Below are 6,000 nucleotides of genomic sequence, written 5' to 3'. Positions count from 1 at the left end.
CACTTTTCAGAGGTTGGTGAACACAGTCCTGCAAGGGCTGGAAGCTTTCAGTGCAGCATATTTGGACGATATAGCTGTCTTTAGCTCCAGCTGGGATGATCACCTGGTCCACCTATGGAAAGTTTTGGAGGCCCTGCAAAAGGCAGGCCTCACTATCAAGGCTTCAAAGTGCCAGATAGGGCAGGGTAAGGTGGTTTATCTGGGACACCTTGTTGGTGGGGAACAGATTGCACCACTTCAGGGGAAAATCCAAACTATTATTGATTGGGTTCCCCCTACCACTCAGACTCAGGTGAGAGCCTTCCTAGGCCTCACTGGGTATTACAGGAGGTTCATTAAGAACTATGGCTCCATTGCAGCCCCTCTTAATGACCTCACATCCAAGAAAATGCCTAAAAAGGTATTATGGACAGCAAACTGTCAGAAAGCTTTTGAGGAGCTGAAGCAGGCCATGTGCTCTGCACCTGTCCTGAAAAGCCCTTGTTACTCTAAAAAATTCTATGTCCAAACTGATGCATCTGAATTAGGAGTAGGGGCAGTCCTATCACAACTTAATTCTGAGGGCCAGGATCAACCTGTTGCTTTTATTAGTAGGAGGTTGACCCCTAGAGAAAAGCGTTGGTCTGCCATTGAGAGGGAGGCCTTTGCTGTGGTCTGGGCTCTGAAGAAGTTGAGGCCATACCTGTTTGGCACTCACTTCATTGTTCAGACAGACCACAAACCTCTACTTTGGCTAAAACAAATGAAAGGTGAAAATCCTAAATTGTTGAGGTGGTCCATATCCCTACAGGGAATGGACTATACAGTGGAACATAGACCTGGGAGTAGCCACTCCAATGCAGATGGACTCTCCAGATATTTCCACTTAGACAATGAAGACTCATCAGGTCATGCCTAGTCTTATTGTCCTTCGTTTGGGGGGGGGGGGGTTGTATAGGAAAATACCATCTTGCCTGGCATGTTACCCCCATTTTTCACTGTATATATGTTGTTTTAGTTGTATGTGTCACTGGGACCCTGGTAACCCAGGGCCCCAGTGCTCATAAGTGTGCCTGAATGTGTTACCTGTGTAGTGACTAACTGTCTCACTGAGGCTCTGCTAACCAGAACCTCAGTGGTTATGCTCTCTCATTTCTTTCCAAATTGTCACTGACAGGCTAGTGACCAGTTTTACCAATTTACATTGGCTTACTGGAACACTCTTATAATTCCCTAGTATATGGTACTGAGGTACCCAGGGTATTGGGGTTCCAGGAGATCCCTATGGGCCCCAGCATTTCTTTTGCCACCCATAGGGAGCTCTGACAATTCTTACACAGGCCTGCCACTGCAGCCTGAGTGAAATAACGTCCACGTTATTTCACAGCCATTTTACACTGCACTTAAGTAACTTATAAGTCACCTATATGTCTAACCTTTACCTGGTAAAGGTTAGGTGCAAAGTTACTTAGTGTGAGGGCACCCTGGCACTAGCCAAGGTGCCCCCACATTGTTCAGAGCCAATTCCCTGAACTTTGTGAGTGCGGGGACACCATTACACGCGTGCACTACATATAGGTCACTACCTATATGTAGCTTCACCATGGTAACTCCGAATATGGCCATGTAACATGTCTATGATCATGGAATTGCCCCCTCTATGCCATCCTGGCATAGTTGTCACAATCCCATGATCCCAGTGGTCTGTAGCACAGACCCTGGTACTGCCAAACTGCCCTTCCTGGGGTTTCACTGCAGCTGCTGCTGCTGCCAACCCCTCAGACAGGCATCTGCCCTCCTGGGGTCCAGCCAGGCCTGGCCCAGGATGGCAGAACAAAGAACTTCCTCTGAGAGAGGGCGTGACACCCTCTCCCTTTGGAAAATGGTGTGAAGGCAGGGGAGGAGTAGCCTCCCCCAGCCTCTGGAAATGCTTTGTTGGACACAGATGTGCCCAATTCTGCATAAGCCAGTCTACACCGGTTCAGGGACCCCTTAGCCCCTGCTCTGGCGCGAAACTGGACAAAGGAAAGGGGAGTGACCACTCCCCTGACCTGCACCTCCCCTGGGAGGTGTCCAGAGCTCCTCCAGTGTGCTCCAGACCTCTGCCATCTTGGAAACAGAGGTGCTGCTGGCACACTGGACTGCTCTGAGTGGCCAGTGCCACCAGGTGACCTTCAGAGACTCCTGCTGATAGGCTCCTTCAGGTGTTAGTAGCCTATCCTCTCTCCTAGGTAGCCAAACCCTCTTTTCTGGCTATTTAGGGTCTGTGTCTCTGGGGAAACTTTAGATAATGAATGCATGAGCTCAGCCGAGTTCCTCTGCATCTCTCTCTTCACCTTCTGATAAGGAATCGACCGCTGACCGCGCTGGAAGCCTGCAAACCTGCAACATAGTAGCAAAGACGACTACTGCAACTCTGTAACGCTGATCCTCCCGCCTTCTCGACTGTTTTCCTGCTTGTGCATGCTGTAGGGGTAGCCTGCCTCCTCTCTGCACCAGAAGCTCCGAAGAAATCTCCCGTGGGTCGACGGAATCTTCCCCCTGCAACCGCAGGCACCAAAAAGCTGCATTACCGGTCCCTTGGGTCTCCTCTCAGCACGACGAGCGAGGTCCCTCGAATCCAGCGACGCTGTCCAAGTGACCCCCACAGTCCAGTGACTCTTCAGCCCAAGTTTGGTGGAGGTAAGTCCTTGCCTCACCTCGCTGGGCTGCATTGCTGGGAACCGCGACTTTGCAGCTACTCCGGCCCCTGTGCACTTCCGGCGGAAATCCTTTGTGCACAACCAAGCCTGGGTCCACGGCACTCTAACCTGCATTGCACGACTTTCTAAGTTGGTCTCCGGCGACGTGGGACTCCTTTGTGCAACTTCGTCGAGCACCGTTTCACGCATCCTCGTAGTGCCTGTTTCTGGCACTTCTCCGGCAGCTACCTGCTTCAGTGAGGGCTCTTTGTCTTGCTCGACGTCTCCTCTCTCTTCAGGTCCAATTTGCGACCTCCTGGTCCCTCCTGGGCCCCGGCAGCGTCCAAAAACGCCAAACGAACGATTTGCGCCTAGCAAGGCTTGTTTGCGTCCTTTCGGCGGGAAAATACTTCTGCACGACTCTCCAAGGCGAGAGAGATACGTCCACCAAAGGGGAAGTCTCTAGCCCTTTTTGTTCCTGCAGAAACCTCAGCTTCTTCTGTCCAGTCGAAGCTTCTTTGCACCCGCAGCTGGCATTTCCTGGGCATCTGCCCATCTCCGACTTTTGGACTTGGTCCCCTTGTTCCACAGGTACCCTAGATTGGAAATCCACAGTTGTTGCATTGCTGGTTTGTGTCTTTCCTGCATTATTCCTCTAACATGACTCTTTTGTCCTTAGGGGAACTTTAGTGCACTTTGCACTCACTTTTCAGGGTCTTGGGGAGGGTTATTTTTCTAACTCTCACTATTTTCTAATAGTCCCAGCGACCCTCTACAAGGTCACATAGGTTTGGGGTCCATTCGTGGTTCGCATTCCACTTTTGGAGTATATGGTTTGTGTTGCCCCTATCCCTATGTTTCCCCATTGCATCCTATTGTAACTATACATTGTTTGGACTGTTTTCTAAGACTATACTGCATATTTTTGCTATTGTGTATATATATCTTGTGTATATTTCCTATCCTCTCACTGAGGGTACACTCTAAGGTACTTTGGAATATTGTCATAAAAATAAAGTACCTTTATTTTTAGTATAACTGTGTATTGTGTTTTCTTATGATATTGTGCATATGACACTAAGTGGTACTGTAGTAGCTTCACACGTCTCCTAGTTCAGCCTAAGCTGCTCTGCTAAGCTACCATTATCTATCAGCCTAAGCTGCTAGACACCCTATACTCTAATAAGGGATAACTGGGCCTGGTGCAAGGTGCAAGTACCTCTTGGTACTCACTACAAGCCAGTCCAGCCTCCTACACACTGTGACTGGCCTGTGTACTGTTTCCAGTGTGTTTCACTAGTATCACGCCAGCTTACCGTTACTAGAATGTACAGTAAGACCGGTACAATATGTATACCATATCAAATTGTTTTACCATAAAACAAAGATATAGCATTGTTAAAGACATTACCACGTGACGGACACAGAAATTGCATTTTAAAAGACATCTATGTGAACTTGCATCGATTAGAAGAGATAGTGACTGTGTGAGAGTTGTATGGTACTGCTAACCAAAGCACTGTTAAAAAGAAGTCTTTCCTCACTAGAGTTGTGTCCTGTCAATGTCTGAGGCAGTGGATTTTTAAATGAGCTAGGAGGCTTAGACTGGCTGAGTCACTGACAGCTTTGCACACTTACTGCAGAGAGTGAGCAGACGAGAGACTAAGACTGAAATATAGGGCACAGAGTGATTGCAGAAGAGACTAAGACTCACTCTCACTTCCAGCATGGTGAGTAGACAAGAGAGTAAGCTAGTCCCACAGCTGGAATCCCAGAGTAGGTATAACTCAGTGCTAGTCAGAGTCCATGGTATTATATGTGACGTCTGCACTCTACAGCCTGCTGCACGCAGTAATAAGGTGTGTGTGAAGGCATATTTCTGGAAAAGAGTATGTGTATAGCCCAGCAGTATAGTATGTGACTGCAGATCAAGAGGTCCCCAGTTCAAGTCTTGCTTCCCACTTCTCCTTTTAAGGAACAAAAAAAAAATTCTCTCTTACTTATTTTAATTTCTGGTGATTTCTCGAAAGTATGTCACAGAAAAACCACTAATTAAAAAGAGTTTTAGGTTTTATCTGCGTCCATAAGAGGGTTGTGTGAAAGGACCAGCAGCCGGTCTCCATAGCAGTCCCTGTGACTAGTGAAGCAAGAGTAAGCTTGAGAGTGAATTGGCACCCTTGGCCTAGGACCTGCTGTCATGCTATGTATTTTGGTGTGAATAGTGAAGCAGCAGGTGTGTTGAGTGTGTCCATCAGCTTGTAGCCAGGGGCATGAGACAGGCTCTGTCCCAGACCATGTGACTAATAAATCAGCAGGTGGTATAGAGAGCCTATCAAAGAGGAAGCCGTTCTGATGAGATCCACAGCAGCAGTTTCTAGTCCATCCAGTTCGAGATATTACAACAAGGGGGTATAGCTCAGTGGTAGAGCATTTGACTGCAGATCAAGAGATCCCTGGTTCAAATCCAGGTGCCCCCTTAATACTTTAAAGAAGCTGTCTATTTCTTTCTGTATCGCTTTTTTCAATTCTTGGGGATTTTTTGAAAGTATGTCACACTAAAACGACTAATTAAGCAAAATAGCTCAAAGTTTTATGTGCATCCTTAAGACTCTTGTTGAAAATTAACAGTTTTCACACTCACACCCAGTAACTGCACCATGGATCAATCTGGGTGCCCCCTTCACACATGAAAGAAGCTGTCAATTTCTTTCTATATCACTTTCTACAATTCTTGGGGATTTATTGAAAGTATTTCACACTAAAACGACTATTTAAACAAAATAGCTCAAAGTTTTATGTGCATTCTTAAGACTGTTGTGCGAAAATTAACAGTTTTCACACTCACGCCCAGTAACTGCACCATGGATCAATTCGAGTAAAACAAGAGTTCGTACATTGGCACACAGAGACAAATTGAAATTTGTGTACACAGCATGATACTGTGTACTTTAATACATCTTTCCACATTCTGTAGTGTGCAGCACACAGATAATGTTTTACGGCATGGATTTATTAACAAGCATTGCTTCTAATATTTGAGCATATAGCAGAAATTGCAGATGCAAAGAAAAAATACATGGGTAAACAAATCACAAGTTTCTAAATTCCACTGTATTTACCACAGCACAGCTGATTTGTTGTGCTTTAAGAAACACTGTGTGCCTGTACAGCAGCAAAGATGTGAGTGTGTGGACACTGTATGCCCGTAATGCTTTCACAAATGTCCTTATACTGTAACAGAAGTCTCTGCAGTTTTAGAACTGAGTTTGGACAGTAGCATGTGTGCTTACTGATAGTAATATGTGTAAGAAACAAATGCCTGCATGCTGTTACTTGTGTC

At 46.5% G+C, this 6,000-nt stretch overlaps 1 non-coding gene across 1 annotated transcript; it reads left to right on the top strand.

Annotated features, from left to right (window-relative positions):
- The first annotated feature begins 5,065 nt into the window (after positions 1-5,065).
- Positions 5,066-5,137, top strand: TRNAC-GCA (transfer RNA cysteine (anticodon GCA)). The gene has a single exon. It is a non-coding gene; the product is annotated as a tRNA-Cys (tRNA).
- Positions 5,138-6,000: the final 863 nt, after the last annotated feature.

This window comes from Pleurodeles waltl, chromosome 4_1 (assembly GCF_031143425.1).
Source record: "Pleurodeles waltl isolate 20211129_DDA chromosome 4_1, aPleWal1.hap1.20221129, whole genome shotgun sequence".
NCBI lineage: Eukaryota > Metazoa > Chordata > Amphibia > Caudata > Salamandridae > Pleurodeles > Pleurodeles waltl.
The sequence above is the reverse complement of the archived record's forward strand: the minus strand, read 5'-3'. Positions and strand labels throughout refer to the sequence as shown.